This window comes from Nannobrachium achirus (genome assembly GCF_963921795.1).
Source record: "Nannobrachium achirus genome assembly, chromosome: 22".
Classification (NCBI taxonomy): Eukaryota; Metazoa; Chordata; class Actinopteri; order Myctophiformes; family Myctophidae; genus Nannobrachium; species Nannobrachium achirus.
The window spans coordinates 33,528,676-33,546,093 of record NC_137829.1 but is presented as its reverse complement, the minus strand read 5'-3'; the positions used below and the strand labels follow the sequence as shown (position 1 = coordinate 33,546,093).

Sequence of the window (17,418 nt, the reverse complement as noted above, 5' to 3'; positions counted from 1 at the left end):
CATCTAGTACAGATTCCCCCCGAGCGCTTTCCTAAGAAGGTCCTCGATGCACGTCCCACTGGGAAGAGACCCGATGGAAGGACTATATCTCCAAACTGGCTTGGGAACGCCTCGGTATACTCCCTGAGGGAGTGGAGGAACTTGCTCGGGGATAAGGAAATCTGGAAGTCTCAGTTGGAACTGTTACCTCCACGACCCGATTTCGGATAAGCGGTTGAAGATGGATGGATGGATGGGGCGCTCCGCAGCACCTATCATCGCTCCCTCTTAAGATGAATAGAATACCTAATGACCTATACTAGACCCGATTACATTATGCCCGAAGGATGCACAAGTCCTCGCCACTGGTAGAGTATTGTGTTTAACCGAGCATGAGAGCTACTGTAGTATTGTGTTTAACTGAGCATGAAAGCGGTTGTTTGCCATCACAGTCACATGATATAATTGGTCTGTCTCTATGCACTGTAGATGCATGTCATGGTTATCGGTCTCTATGCACGAGATTCCCATTTTCACAGGGGTTTCGCCCAGGTGGCGCGTGTTTTGGAGGTTAGGTTTAGGCATGATTTCTGTGAGGTTTAGGGATAGGGTTTTGTTTAGGCATAAGCATATAACCATGCCCACCTGGGCCAAACACCTGGGAAGAGTGAGGGAGTCCCCTCTATGCACAGTACATGTCCAATGACTCATTGTCTCTGTTGACTATATCAGGGGTCTTCAACAGGGGGTCCGGGACCCCTAGGGGGTCCTCAGAGTTACTACAGGGAGGCTGCCAAATCCTTGTGTGATAGGATAATAATTTTAAATGAACAACTTGAACCCTCGCATCCCTATACTCTGAGGAGAACTTGAGCCAAAAATAGCAGATCTACAAGAGAACTTGTAGATCGGCTATTTTTGGCAAATAGGTTTGGTGTAGAGGTAAAAAAAGAGCAGATCAAGTACAGAGTGAAAGGTCAAGTTTACTAAGTATCGACGATTTAAGATTGTAAGTGGTTAAGTGTCAAACAAGTCTATGAATCTACCTATGAAATCGATGAGATTCTCCATCACACATTTAAACAATATGTAGAGGGGGTCCCTGCTTCATCTCCCTCTCAGCTAAAGGGGTCCTTGGCCTGAAAACGTTGAAGACCCCTGGACTATATAAATGTCCATGTCTCAGAGGAAGACATGCTGGCTTCTATGTACCGTACATGTACTGTATGGAATCCAATCAAGCGTGGCGACTGAGAATTTATAATCCAATAAGAGACCTGGTTGACTGCCTGCGGGGCTAGGATCTGACACCATCAGGGGATTAGAGGTTGGAATGTGCCTGGTGTAACAACGCAGAAATTAAATGTCTTTGTCCTTGTGGGAAGTGTACACTTTAAAATCCTGTGTTAATTTAACTCTTGAGTGTGCACAAATGGAAACGAATGGGCCCAATTACATTAACCCCCTAGTTGGCGTCTGTCACGAGGAAAGGAGGAAGATTGAGAAAATATCTGTTTCCATTAGGACCAATCGAAAATAACTGTTACTTATAAAACCAACAGCATCCCTACTCAAGGGGGGACATTCAAAAAATAGCTGATCCACAAGCTCACAACACGTCACAACATGACTCCTTGTGAGCTTGTAGATCTGCTATTTTTAGTGAAGAATCTTGGTGAAAAGATCTACAGTGCAACTCAGGTCTGTTTTTACTGAGTATAAGTAGTTAAACTGACATTGCTAAATTCCAAATATTATCAAAGTATGTCGATAGGCACACCTGGACTTGATCCACGGCACCCACTTTGAGAAGCCCATGCTGTACAGCAGGGGTCTTCAACAGGGGGTCTGGGACCCCTAGGGGGTCCTCAGAGTTACTACCGGGAGTCCTCCAAATCTTTGTGTGATAGAAACCTTTTTTTCCCTGAGAACTTTAGACAAAAATAGCAGATCTACAAGCTCACAACGCCTCGCGCTGCAAGGTGTTGTGGGAGGTCAAGTTTTTTTTAAGTATTGACGGTTCAAGTGGTTAAATATCTGAAAACAAACACAAACTGACATGAATCCAAAATGCACTGATGATTGTGCTGTCAAACGATTATGGAACTCTATGGAATCTATGTTAAGGTTGTGGGGGTCCCTGGTACATCTCTCTCTCAACTAAGGGGTCCTTGGCCTGAACACATTGAAGACCCCTGCTGTACAGAACCAATGTGCTCTCTCCAGTCTGCTAGGGATTACGCTTCCATTACACAGGGAAGGGGGAGGTTGGGTGGGAGACATGGGGGCTTACTGAAACTGGGATTGTAAAACATTACGGCCACATGTGCAAATTGGAAACAGCCTGGAAGAGAATCAGCTGCTCGGTCACGCAGTGCGTGCGTGCATGCGTTGCGTGAGTGCGTGAGTACTGTACTCGACAAGACATCAGCATTTTAGGATGGGGATTTTGTGAATGCCATCAGTTTTTTCTTTCTTTTTTTCCAACTATAAAGTTGATCGAGCTACAGGCTATTTGTGAGGTTGTAGATCGGCTTGTAGATTGTGAGTTGTGAGCTTGTACTAGATCGGCGTCGTTATGCAAGGGCTGGGGCGGTATGGATCTTTAGTTATCGCGGTAATAAGTCGCCGGTATGGCGGTATCTCCCAAAAAAAGGTTGTTTTGATAGATTTGTTTTAATACATTTAAATAAATGTAAATAAAATAATCTCAGTATAATCACGGTTATGAACTTGACACCGCGATATGGCGGTATTGCGGTTATTGCACCCAGCCCTAACTAATAATAAAGTGTCCTTAACTCCAACCCTAACCCCTAAACCGAACCCTTTAAATGCCTATCCTCCTCACCCTGACCTCAACCTGAATCCTTTCCTAATTGTAAGTCTACTTTAACTCTAAAACATAAAACAAAGGACCAGGACAATTGTCCATTTCTCAAATTCTACTTACTATACTTGTTGGAACATTTGGCCATCACAAGTGTAGCAACACAAGTAAGCGCACACATGCACACACACACGCACACGCGCGCACACACACACACACACACACACACACACACACACACACACACACACACACACACACACACACACACACACACACACACACACACACACACACACACACACACACACACACACACACACACACACACACACACACACACACACACACACACACACACACACACCGTTGCATGCACAGCCACACATGCGCTGCCAAATTCCCCAGCTGTTTCTGGCAAGTGTTGTTTTTCAGACATTTACAAACTGAATGAGAGGATACATCTTGTCAGATTACAACATAGACCACGCTCCCATGCATGTACACTACATGCATTACAGTTCCGTAAGGAAAATAACGTGTTACAGTAGTATCCAAGTAAATAAAGTTTATTACTGCCTGAAGGGTTACTTTTGTAATAGCCATGTTAAAGACTGACAGCTCCAAACTCCAGGCCGGGCGATATATTGATAGAACATCGATATTATATCGATGTTTAGCCCCATATAGAACCTCACCCTCCGCTGCATACTGTTGTGCTCCGAGATGAGGTCCTACGGGGATATCACCGGGCTGGGGTAGAATGCCTCCATGCCGAGGTAGATCACCCTTTTCCCAAAATTGTATCCAAAAAGTAAAGGTAGTTCCACGCTCCCCCGGCGGCACGTGCCAGTACTGCTCCTTTCCCATTGTAGCAGAACTAGAAAGTCGCGGCGCTAACACGCCGCTCCTGTCTACCCCCCCTCGCCTCGTTGTTAACGCGAACGCAGTTAAATGTAAGCAGTTGAAATGATTGATTACCTGTGTGTTTCTGCTGAAGTGTTGTGTCCGGCGTGCAGATGAAGACTGAAGAATTAAAAGTCAGTGCGTCGAAAGCGAGCATCCATGCACGTCCGTATGAACACAGCAGCTGAGAGCGACATGGGTTCTGAAGGCAAAGGTGAATTCAGTGACGTAACGGCGGCTCCGGCAGAGAAGTATAGGTTCCACTTGCGCAAAGGCACGTCGCATCCGCATACGTCATGGACGTTTACTTGAGAGACACGGAAGAAGGAGAGACTGTAAAGGATAAGTAATTATCGTCTCAGGAAGAAGGACAGACCTTTCAGGAAGAAGGATATGTGACGTAGCACCGTTCGCGGTTGAGGCAGAAAAGCGTGGCAAAGAAAGTAAAAGAATGCATAAAGACCCAAGAAATAGCGACGGTCCAAAAGCGAGAGGTATGATTGTGCTGTCGGTTAAATGGTTTTGGGAATTGGGCCGTGGGTCTGTGCTAACATAGCTGCAGTGTAGCTGCGGGATACAGTACAGGGGGCGTGATTAACTTCTCAGGGAGTGGCTAACTTCTAAGTTGTATATAAGGATAAGAAGCAGTACTGGGAACTGCCGCCGGGGGAGTTCCGGTTGAATGGGAAAACATGACACATGGCTGACAAAACTAGCGATTTAAGCGGTTGTTTCATGGCGTTATGTACCGTGGGATGGAAAAACACACAAAGCGGTACACAGTATCTCTGAAATCACACAAAGCGGTACACAGTATCTCTAAAATCACGCAAAGCGGTACACAGTATCTCTACAGTCATCATGTCATCAAAATGCATCTGTCCCATCTAGCGCCACCATCTGGTCGATTTTTTTAAAAACACATTTTTGGACACTGCTCCTACAGATTTTGCCCTAAAATCACGTAAAGCGGTACACAGTATCTCTAAAGTCATGTCATCAACATGGATCATTTCCCATATTCCCTCCTGATGGGCTACCATCGCCTTCTAAAGGCACTAGTTTGGAGAATCTAAAAAATAGTTATAGTGCAAAATAGGGCTTAATTGGTTAAACAAACTAGTTGCTTTAGTCAATTATAAAAACAAAGTAATATTTAGCTGTTGATGTACAATAAAAATACTAATAGTCATGCTCCTAGGTTCTTCGACTAACCGGAAAAAGTTAGCGATAATCAAATAATCGTCAAGAAAGTAATTGACACTCGCAGCCCCATTGATCTATTGGGGTCAACGTAATCCATCCACGCGTCCACACTAACCGTGGGTGGTCCGTCCTTCAGTATCATCTGTAGTGCGTCAGAGCGGTCCACCGAAGTGGTTAGTCACAGACACTCTGCACAAGAGCCCACGTCACCGTTCACATCTGAAAGCAGCGAAAACGGCCTACAGTATGTGGAACAGCTGTTGCGATCGCGCGCCCCCCGGCCCTGCCCTGCCTACTCTTATCAGCTCCAGCTCCCATTGTCCCCCCGTGTATGAAGCAGTGTTATGCCTGTAAACATCCCATCCAAGCCCCCTCCTCCGTCACAGGATGTTTTGCACACCGTCCTCCTCCTCAGGTTCCTCTCAATGGCATTCAGAATGATATCCATTTCCATGCTTGTAACATCACTCCAACTCTGTATGGTGTGATGTTAGAAGCATGGAAATGGATGGACTGTGTGACTGTGTGTGTGTGTGTGTGTGTACAGTACATACAGTGTATATATATATATATATATATATATATATATATATATATATATATATATATATATATATATATACACACAGTATATATAATTTAGATTAATTAATTACATAAAGATAACGCAATTAAAAGTATTAACTCTAAATTTAAACACGGGTAGTTTTTGCACCACAGAACCTCGCTGGAGGAGTTTCAGGCGTACACATCATGCCCTTGCACCAACCAACAGAACTACAAACCCCAGTGTGCGCGATGGGAGAAGAGGCCCATCAGACCGCGCTGCTTTGGCCCAGTGGATGGGAAATGTATATTTAAAAAAAAAACTCACTGAATGTGTGTGTGTGTGTGTGTGTGTGTGTGTGTGTGTGTGTGTGTGTGTGTGTGTGTGTGTGTGTGTGTGCGTGTGCGTGTGCGTGGGTGTGTGTGCGTGTGCATGCGTGTGCGTGTGTGTGCATGTGTGTCCGTGTGTGTGTGTGTGTGTGTGTGTGTGTGTGTGTGTACAGTATATATGAGAGACAGGGTGATGTTGGTGGTAGGAGTCTAGGAGAGTAGTGATGAAAGATAGTGTCACACAGAATGCAGAGGTGTTGATGGACTGTACTGTTTATTTGCTACAGTAGTGTCCTAGTTACTACGTGCGCTGTGTAACTGTTGATCCTGTTGATCCAGTATCATGTGGCAGTGTTTTCTGTGTGCTGTGTTTGACTGTCACACAGGCTGCTCCACAGCCAGGAAACTTCTCACAGCCACATGAACCACATAGCACCCCCTATTCTGGTGGACGAACGTTCTGAGAAAATAGCAGATCTTCGAGCTCACAGCGCGTTGCAACGCGATGTGTTGTGAGCTTGTAGGCCAGGTGTACAGGGAGGACCAGGGGTTCGAATTTAGGCTTTAAGCGATTTTGATTTCTGAATGAGAAGCAACAGTAGACGAAAGCTAGACACAAAATGTTTAAAAAAAAGATTCTCCTTTTCAAAAGTAAAATGACATTTAATACTTGATGCTTGCTTGGCCACAACTGTTATACAAACAACCTCTAACCCTCACAGAGAGTCGTGCTCTTCCCATTTAACTATACATGAACCCAGCTAGTTCCCATATTTCTCTTAAAGCTGCCTCTTCAGCAGCTATCACGGCTGGAAGAGGATCAGGGCTGCTCCAATGGTGAGCAGGGGTGTTGCACAGGGACGTGCTGGGCCCCTGATTCAGCCCGGGAAAAAGAGTTGGAGAGGCCCTCATTGCGCGCTATAGAGAGATCTCTCTCTATAGCGCTGCTGCTACTCAAAGATTTGCCATTTCAGATCATGACAAGTGACAAGCCAGTGGGCCAATTACACAAATTAGGCCTATATTTCGTTGTTGTTGGGTGGAAAACTTGTATGTCCAAAAAAAAAAGTGCGAGGCGTTGTGTGCTTGTAGATCTGCTGTTTTCACTACTTTTGTGCAAACAGTTACATTTTAACTTTTGTGCAAACAGTTTAATCTTTTCCTAATGGCCCGGCCTGGACCGGCCGATAATGAACCGGCCGTTCGGGAGTTGTCCCGCTTTTCCCAATGGCCAGCACGTCCCTGGTGTTGCACCAAATAGCAGTAACTCAGTCCCACTCAGACCCCCCCCTTGTGACGCACCTGATGGTGAGAAGAATTGTTGCAATGGAACACCCTGGGAACACCGGAGTATTTACAGTGTGCTCCCAGACCTAAATAAGTATTGAACTTATCACCTGCTCGCAGAAAGTGACAAGAGCCAGATGGTGGCTCTGCATATTGTCCCCAAAAAGCCACGTTTGTTTGATTCCATTATCGGGTTTTTGAAAGTCAAACAACTGCACTGTCCACGGCGATACCTCGATAAGTACTGTATACTTTACTGAATAAACAAACAGTAAAAGAGTATACATAGCAAGGGAAGCATTGCAGTTGTTCTCACAAAACGCAGCACTCAGCACCATTAAGGTCTTGCTTTGGGTTTCGCATTTCTAAAGGACTTGCAGGATTGCAGAATTTTGATAAGCAGTCGGGGGTTGAGAGGAACGTTTGGCTCAGGATTCAGTTTAAAGCCGAGTTGGACCGTGTTTTCTATTCCAAATGTACTTTCAGCCCAGGTTTTTTGATCAATTGATTGATGTCTTTATAGATCATGAAATAAAACACCTGTCACATGTAACAAACATACATCATTCTGAACCATCATAATCAAAAGAATAACGCAAAAAAAGTTTACAGCTTGTTTCCATTACGGCCCTTAACACGAGGTGTGTATGATGAAGCTTAGTGCTGCTGTGAGGTGCTCTCTCACTCTTGAAATATGTAATCCTTGGTTTTTATATATGCCTCGCGCACCTCACTAGCCAACACACAAGATAATGAATTGAAACCAGCACACCCCAAAACGACATGTTTGGAGATCTGTTGGGAATTGATTACATGAAACAGAAGTTTGGGATCAGCACTAGGCACTTAAAGTGTTAAAATGTTAGGGAGGGACTAGTGGAGAAGAGATCCAGTAGAACTAAATGACAAGTCGTTTTATGTTTGGTTTTGTGTTTTGTTTTGTTTGTGCTCTGAAACACGTTGCACTGCAACGCATTGTGAGCATGTAGATCGGTAACATCAGCCGTAAAATGACACCATCAAGGCCTGCCAAAATTAATTTTGATGACAAAATCAACTGTAATGTAGTAATCGTATGATGTTTAGTCAACTAAAACTAAACTAAAACCAAAACTTTTCAGATGACTATTATGACTAAAACTAACTAACTAACTTTTATTCAAGACTATGACTAAACTAAATTTAAAAATGCTGTCAAAATTAACAGTGTTTTGTGTAATGTGACAGAACACTACAACAGCATTCATGCCTTATCAGCACTGGGAGCAAGCACACACGCACAGACAAAAAGCATTCCGGCCCACATGAAGTCACATTTTGACCAAGACCAATCCAGTCCACAAACTGAAATGAGTTTGACGTCCCTGTAAAAGGAAAAGCCCATGATCTGCCTATCATAATATTATGTTATTGTTATGGATATCTTGGGTCAGAGGTTGATGTTTCGGCCTGAGGAAAAGGTCATGGGGTTACTTAAAGGGAAAGTTTGATTACTCACCCCATGGAGGTGGATTCATGGATATGTCTTAGTTTTTGTTGCATTCCCAAGCCAATTATTTGAGGAGACACTTTGTGTCTCCATAGGGAACAAAGCAGGCTCTTTGTGTCTCCATAGGGAACAAAGCAGGCTTTTTGTGTCTCCATAGGGAACCAAATTATTGGCTTAGGAATGCGAAAACAAAAATATATCAATGAATTCAAGTCTCCACGGGGAGGGTTAATCGACTGAAAACAAGTGATCTTTTGGGTGAACTAATCCCTATACTGTTCAATTAGGGATTAGGGGTTTCAGGCCAAGGACCCCGTAGCTGAGAGAGAGAGATGAAGCAGGGACCCCCACTACATATCGTATACAATTGTGTTGCAGATTAAAAATGTTCATGGATTTCTTATACAGCTTAGAATTGTTTGACAGCACTATCATCTTTGTAGGTTGGATTAATGTGTATTTTCATACATTTAACCATGAACTGTCAATACCTACAGTACTAGTCTGCTCTTCTTTTCCCTCTACGCCAAAGCGTTGTGCCAAAAAATAGCTGATCTACAAGCTCACACAACGTAGATCTGTTTTGGCTAATGTTCCACTAAGAATAGGTATGCTAGGGTTCAAGTGATTAATGTAAAAGACATGATCCTATCACACAAAGATTTGGCGGCCCCCCTGTAGTAACTCTGAGGACCCCCTAGGGGTCCCGGACCCTCTGTTGAAGACCCCTGCACTAGTCTTTGAGATAACTTGAAAGTAACTTGAAAATGTTGTTTACAGGTGGCGCTAGACAGTCATGTGTTAAAACAAAATAAAATCTCATGACTGAACATTTGTAACATTGTATGGTCAACTCCTAATATGCGATTTGTGAAAAAGCAGCCCCCACACTAGCGCTGTTTCCTAAACAGTTAACTCTATAAAATCATGATGCTTTTGTAATGTTTCTTGCTGTTCTACATACTGCGAACCAGGTGAGGAAATCACAAATTTGAGGCTTTAATCTGTGCCTTGATTGATTGATTGATTGAAGAATGTATTAGAAGTTTGCAATAGAAAAAAGTACAGTTTCATGACAGTACAAATCACTGGTACAACTTAAGGTCAACTAAAAGGAGATCCTAGAAAGCCGAGGCTTATTTCCACAGGAACCACACTTTAAGTATCTCATATAACATTGAAAGACAGACGGATAGAACATACTTTATCTAGGATAATATCAGTTTCAAAAGCATAACATCAAATACAAAGGCAGAAAAGAAAGAAAAAAGGGGGGGGAGAGCATGGGGGCTTAGTCTATTTACAAGTCTCGGGTAGCAGCTGTCTGAAGGTGACTTTTCATACCAATTTTGAAGGAGGCTATGGATTTGCTCTCCTTTAAGGCTTGTGGAAGGGCGTTCCACATGTTTAGGAAATATCTGTGACCATTAGGGTTTTATGGAAGATGCTCATGAACATGTTTGACAACTTCAAATGCTCTGATCTTATAATAATACCGGAAAATCCACAAGCTCCCAGGAGAGCTCTCAATCAGCCGTAGCGACTGGGAACTCTAGGCCATGTAGACTAGAGGAAAGGTCGCCAGATTCAGTAGTGGCCTGCCATCCTCCAGGGAGCACGCATGAGCTCAGTGAGCCATGGCAGTCTGCTCATTCGGCTCTCAGCGTTTCCCAAATTTAAGCTGTTTATTGTTGGCACCTTTGCCAAAGTTGCGGTCCCATCACCTGGCAAGACGGTGGATGGACCTGGCTTTGGGGCTACAACAAGGGTTCATAGTTTAGATAATCTTTAGAGAAAAGAAAAGATGAGTGTTAAAATGTTTTAATTTACTGCTTATCGTTTTAGTGATTTTAACGGTTTTGATTTGCAAGTGGCTAATATGTATTTTCAGACACAATAAGCCCATCCCCAACATGCACCGCAATCTTTCATGGGCAGATGTGACTTATGGGAGCTGGTGTAAATAGTAACAAAGAAATTGCCGGCTTATAGTGAATAAAAAGACATATTTTGCCACTTGCATGCCCCCACCCACTGAAATTAAAATCACTAAAATCACTAAAACAATAGCAAGCAGTACATTTTACCACTCATCTTTTCTTTTCTCTAATTACAATCTAAAATATGAACCTTTGTTGTAAAAAAAACTAAGTTGTCCTTTAAGGACTAAATGCAGCAGCAGACTGTTGTTGTCCTATGTCGTCGGGTGGAAACCTTGTATGTCCAAAACCACACACACACACACACACACACACACACACACACACACACACACACACACACACACACACACACACACACACACACACACACACACACACACACACACACACACACACACACACACACACACACACACACACACACACACACACACCACCAAGCAGCAAGACTGTTGTATATGTGGTTCATTGTCCATAAAGCGCAGACGCTAATCACACAGTGGTGTCTGGCAGAACCCACAGAAGCACTCAGCGGCGTGTTTTTTTCTCAAGAAAAAAGTGTGGGCACCCCCGCTGTACGTGATATGCTATGGACGTTAATTAAAGTGCGAGAAAACAGAAAACAAAAGTCAACATGGGATTGAGGTGCAAGGTGTCAGCATGTGTCGACTGCAAAATCCTAAAACGTCCAAATGGTCTAAAAAAGGGGTCTTCAACAGTGTTACTACAGGGGGTCCTCTAAATCTTTGTGTGATAGAAGCTTTTTTTCTCCATTTCTATATTAACCACTTGAACCCTAGCATCCATATTTTGAGAACTTTAGCCAAAAATAGCCGATCTACTGTAGCTCACAAGCTCACAACGCCTCGCACTGTGAGGCGTTGTGAGCTTCTAGATCGGCTATTTTTGGCAAAGAGGTTTGGTGTAGAGGGGGGAAAGAGCAGACCAAGTACAGAGTGGTAGGTCAAGTTCATTAATTGAGTACCTGAGACGAATAACAGTCTAAGTCCGTATTTAAAAAAAAACAGACTGTAAACCACAAACTAGAATTTTTTAATTTCTTAAAGTCTTAATGTACTCCCCCCTCATTTTGTTGAGTTATATTGTTTAACTTAACTCATATATATTGGGAATTATAAGACATAATACTTATGGAAAGTGGAAAAACAGTATATCTCCAGCAGTTTGTGGAACAACAGTCTAAAGGCCCATTCCCACTGGGCCAGATAACAGATATCTGGAGATATTTCTCCAGATATTTTTCCATTCAAAGTGGATGGTAGATACAGATAAAAAAAATATATACCACAGATATTTGCCACAGATACTTTTATCTGTGGCAAAACATTTTTTTATCTGTATCTACCATCCACTTTGCATGGAGAAATATCTGGAGAAATATCTCCAGATATCTGTTATCTGGCCCAGTGGGAATGGGCCTTAAGTCCGTACAAGCAATATTCAGCAGACAAAGGGAGAAGATAACATTAAAACCGACAATTAAACAAAATGAGGGGGGATTGCATTAACAATTTAACAGATTAAAATGACTAGTTTGTGGTTTACAATCTGGTAAATCCAAAAATATATATATTCAAAAAAATTCAAATATGGACTTATACTGCTATTCGTCTCAGGTACTCAATTATCGACGGTTCAAGTGGTTAAATATCTGGAAACACAAATTGACATGAACCCAAAATACACTGATGATTGTGCTGTCAAACGATGAAACTATATGGTATCTATACGGGTTGTGGGGGTCCCTGCTTCATCTCTCTCTCTCTCAACTAAGGGGTCCTTGGCCTGAAAACGTTTAAGAACCCTGGTCTAAACAAGCTGAACTGGGTTTCTGCATATTGATGGTCTTAAGAGCCGCACACCAGCCTTTTGTTAGTGGCAAAGGAATGTGGCTGAACATTACACTTCAGTCTCTCTTTGCTTGCTGGTATTACAGTATGGCTGTGAAATGTCATCTCTCAAGTGAAACTTTCCCTAAAGCAATAAAAGTGTCATTTCCCACGTATATACAGTGTATAGTGTTACATGTGTTCGGACCATTTCTTTTTGTGTCATGGTAGGAGGAAGAAATGTGTCATGGTAGGAGGAAGAAATGTCACCTATGTAGCAAGACCAAAGAGTCTAATAGCCCCGGTAGCGGCACCTACAGGTAGAGGTGGAAAGAGTACTGAAAAATCTTACTTAAAGTAAGATTACTGTTACTTTTTTAGAGAGTAAAAGTACTTGTACAGGAAATTACTCAAAAGTAAGGGTGCCCTCACACCAAAATACCTATGAGAGTGGAATCCGCGTTCCGCCAATGCATTTCAATGAGAGTGAAGCGGTTTCATGCCAGCAGAGGATTTCTGCAAAAAACGCTCCCTTCTCATTGAAATGCATTGGCGGAACGCAGATTCCACTCTCATAGGTACTTTGGTGTGAGGGCACCCTAAGAGTAAAAAGTAGCCTATTTAAAAACTACTCTTTGAAGTAAGGGTACTTTTTTTAACTTTTTCTTTTTTTACATTAATTACATGTTGCACGTTACAAGCTGTCCCAATGCAATGTCAGTGATAACAGTGAAAGTAATAATTTGTAAACTGTATGTAAACAATACACAAAAATCAAATAAACCAGTGAAAAATAGCATACAAGCTCACAGCGCGGTGCCGCGCTGCGAGCTTGGAGATCTGCTATTTTTGAAAAAGTCGTGAAAATGTGTGCAAATCTTAGAAAATATGTATTTTCAAAGCGAACGTTTGTAACTAAAATTTTGCTTCTGGGTGGTCCCTGGAAATAAATACTTTGAGATGGGGGTCTGTGGCCAAATAAATATCATTTTGGGGGTCCTTCACATGAAAAGGTTTGAGAACCACTGACATAGTCGTCTCTCAAGAACAGAATACGATGGCTGGCCAGATTGCTGACATAGAAACATAGGTTTTTCAAAAAGTCTTAGAAGGATTCAAAAGACACTTATAGAATCGGGTCAAAATTCTAATTTTCACGATTTTTCAAAAATAGCAGATATAAAAGCTTGTAGATCTGCTATTTTTCAATAGTTAAAACATAAAATAATGATACACAATACAGTGTACCCGTTCTAAATGGGTTAAACTACTCTTACTAATTGTCCAAAAGAAAAGTAACAAGTACAAGTATTTACTTTTTAAATTACTCAAAAGTAAGAGTAAGAGTAAATCATTTAAAATTTACTTTAAACGTACAGATCCTCAAAAAAAAACTACTCTTGAGTAAATACTCGAGAACTTTTACTCAAGTATGTTCCACCTCTACCCTACAGGCCATGTTTGAGATAGAAACTAGAAACTACCCTGCTAGGGGTGATACTGATATCCTTTCTCTCTCCGTTTGTCCTTGAATGCATTAATAACAAAATAAGTTGTCCTCCCTCCGCGATTACGTAATGTGGACAACCAGGGACGGAACGCACACGCACACGCACACGCACACGCACGCACACACACACACACACACACACACACTACACAAACTCAGTTTAGGGTCCAATATTCTGAACACATGGTACAAAATGGCTTTAATTGGCTGCAGGGGAGTGAGGGCATTCCAAGAAATGGCACATCCTCTGAAAAGTCCATAGCTGTATGTCTGTCTGTCTGTCTGTCAGTCAGTGCATGATGAGGTTTGAGAATAATGGACATACAGACAGACAGACAGCTTCTGGGAAATCGTTGAAAGCCCCCCCCCTAAAACAACAAGATCAAATATAGCTCAGGCACAGCAGTCCGTGGGCACTTACTTAATAGCTGGAGAGGAACTGGTAAAGTTTGTGCACTTGGTGAAAAGTTTTTGATTTTTGGTATGGTGTTAGGTATGGTTATAAGGTTTTCAAAAACCATCGCAAACAAGTTGGGCTCGCCCCCTAGTGGTCTGTTTGCAATGAATCAAATATTAGATACATCAGTGGTTCAAACCCCAAATAATTGATGAAAGAGATTTTTCAATGGATTCTGTTACTATTGGGTATGATAAACAACATACTAAAAATTCAGGAAAAAAGAACTACCGGAAAGGCACCATTTTCAAGATGGCGTCCACGATGGCTGCCGGGAGCTGAAAATGCCTATAAACTGGGTTTTAATGTGTAAGAATTCATAATACATCTGCACTTGATGAAGAGTTTTTGATTTTTGGTATGGTGTTATGTATGGTTTTAAGGTTTTCAAAAACCATCGCAAACAAGTTGAGCTTGCCCCCTAGTGGTCTGTTTGCAATGAATTCAATAGTAGATTTGTGAGTATATGGTTCAAACCCCAAATAATTGATGAAAGAGATTTTTCAATGGATTCTGTTACTATTGGGTATGATAAACAACATACCAAATGTTTAGGAAAAAATAACTACCGGAAAGGCACCATTTTCAAGATGGCGTCCATGATGGCTGCCAGGAGCTTAAAATGCCTATGAACTGGGTTTTAATGTGTAAAAATTCATACAAAATATGCACTTGGTGAAGAGTTTTTGAATTTTGGCATGGTGTTAGGTATGGGTATAAGGTTTTCAAAAAACATCGCAAACAAGTTGGGCTCGCCCCCTAGTGGTCTGTTTGCAATGAATCAGATATTAGATAGGTCAGTATATTGTAGACCACTAGGGGGTGAGCCCAACTTGTTTGCGATAGTTTTTGAAAACCTTATACCCATACCTAACACCATGTCAAAATGTAAAAGCTAGTTACCAAGTGCATATTTTATATGAATTTTTACACATTAAATAGGCATGTTTAGCTCCCGGCAGCCATCGTGGACGCCATCTTGAAAATGATGCCTTTCCGTTAGTTATTTTTTCCTAAACTTTTAGTATGTTGTTTATCATACCCAATAGTAACAGAATCCATTGAAAAATCTCTTTTATCAATTATTTGGGGTTTCAACCATATACTGACAGATCTACTATTGAATTAATTGCAAACAGACCACTAGGGGGCGAGCCCAACTTGTTTGCGATGGTTTTTGAAAACCTTATACCCATACCTAACACCATACCAAAAATCAAAAACTCTTCACCAAGTGCAAATTTATTATGAATTTTGACACATTAAAACCCAGTTTATAGGCATTTTCAGCTCCCGGCAGCCATCGTGGATGCCATCTTGAAAATGGTGCCTTTCCGGTAGTTATTTTTTCCTGAATTATTAGTATGTTGTTTATCATACCCAATAGTAACAGAATCCATTGAAAAATCTCTTTCATCAATTATTTGGGGTTTGAACCATATACTGATGTATCTAATATTTGATTCATTGCAAACAGACCACTAGGGGGCGTGCCCAACTTGTTTGCGATGGTTTTTAAAAACCTTATACCCATACCTAACACCATTCCAAAAATCAAAAACTTTTCACCAAGTGCACGCAATTGATGATTTCTGACCAGTTCCTCTCCAGCTATAAGTGCTTTACTTTTGAGGCATTTGTACTTTACTTGAGTATTTCAAATTTACAGTACTTTTACTTCTACTCCACTACTGTACATCTCGGATCAAAACATTGTACTTTTACTCCACTAGATTTATTTTTTTGAAAACTTTAGTTATAGTTTTACAGTACTATCCCACTACATAATCAGAATTGCACCAAAAAAATAGTGTTTGTGTGTGTGTTTGTGTGTGTTTCCATCTGTAACTCCACGTTCAGCAGTTGTTCAATTGTCTAAAAAACATAATACAAAAATCAATAACGCATGTACCTTGCCCAACATCAACTTTATCACCTTCAGATGTGTCTCTACTTCTCATAATCCCAAAATGTTTACAATTTTTTCCCACATTTTGGCCTGTAGGCGGCATATATTGCGCAATCCATAGTTGGGAGCGGAGTGTCATTATCATCACCAACGTCTCAGGTTACAACAGGGAAGGGAGGGGGGGGCAGATGCACACACACAGACACAGAGAGAGAGAGAGAGAGAGAGGGGGGGGGGGGGGGGGGGTACAGTAAAGTACAGTAAGGTAAAGTACAGTACAGTACAGCAAGGTACAGTAGAGTACAGCAAAGTACAGTACAGTAAAGTAGATTACAGTAGAGTACAGTACAGTAAGGTACAGTAGAGTATGGATGGATATGGATGGATGGATGGATGGATGGATGTGGATGGATGGATGTGGATGGATGGATGGATGGATGGATGTGGATGGATGGATGTGGATGGATGGATGTGGATGGATGGATGGATGGATGGATGTGGATGGATGTGGATGGATGGATGGATGTGGATGGATGGATGGATGGATGTGGATGTATGGATGTGGATGGATGGATGGATGTGGATGGATGGATGGATGGATGGATGGATGGATGGATGGATGGATGGATGTGGATGGATGGATGGATGGATGTGGATGGATGGATGGATGGATGGATGGATGTGGATGGATGGATGTGGATGGATGGATGTGGATGGATGGATGGATGGATGGATGTGGATGGATGGATGTGGATGGATGGATGGATGTGGATGGATGGATGGATGGATGTGGATGGATGTGGATGGATGTGGATGGATGGATGGATGGATGGATGGATGGATGGATGTGGATGGATGGTTGGATGCATTGCCATTTACACTATTTAGCATTTTGGAAAAAACTGCATATTTACTGTTGAGCTATCCTAAATTTGTATTGCTTAACTGCCCACTGGACTGTATCCATCTCTGGGTACAGGGGACTTTCGCATAGGAAAGGGGCCAGGCCCCCGCAGGGGGCTTTTTTCTAGTTGCTACAAAACATACATAGCCCTATACATTTTGGCCTTTTGAAAATAGCTGATCTACAAACTCATAACACATTGTGAGCTTGTAGATCTTCTATTTTCAAAAGATGTGTATACATTTGAAAACGTGAGGGAAATTCTGCACAAT

The 17,418-nt window shown here is 42.0% G+C and overlaps 1 protein-coding gene across 1 annotated transcript in view; it reads right to left on the bottom strand.

Annotated features, from left to right (window-relative positions):
- The window catches only part of LOC308307811 (calcitonin gene-related peptide type 1 receptor), a 59,781-nt gene that overhangs the window by 24,123 nt on the left and 18,240 nt on the right, over positions 1-17,418 (bottom strand). The window lies entirely within an intron of this gene.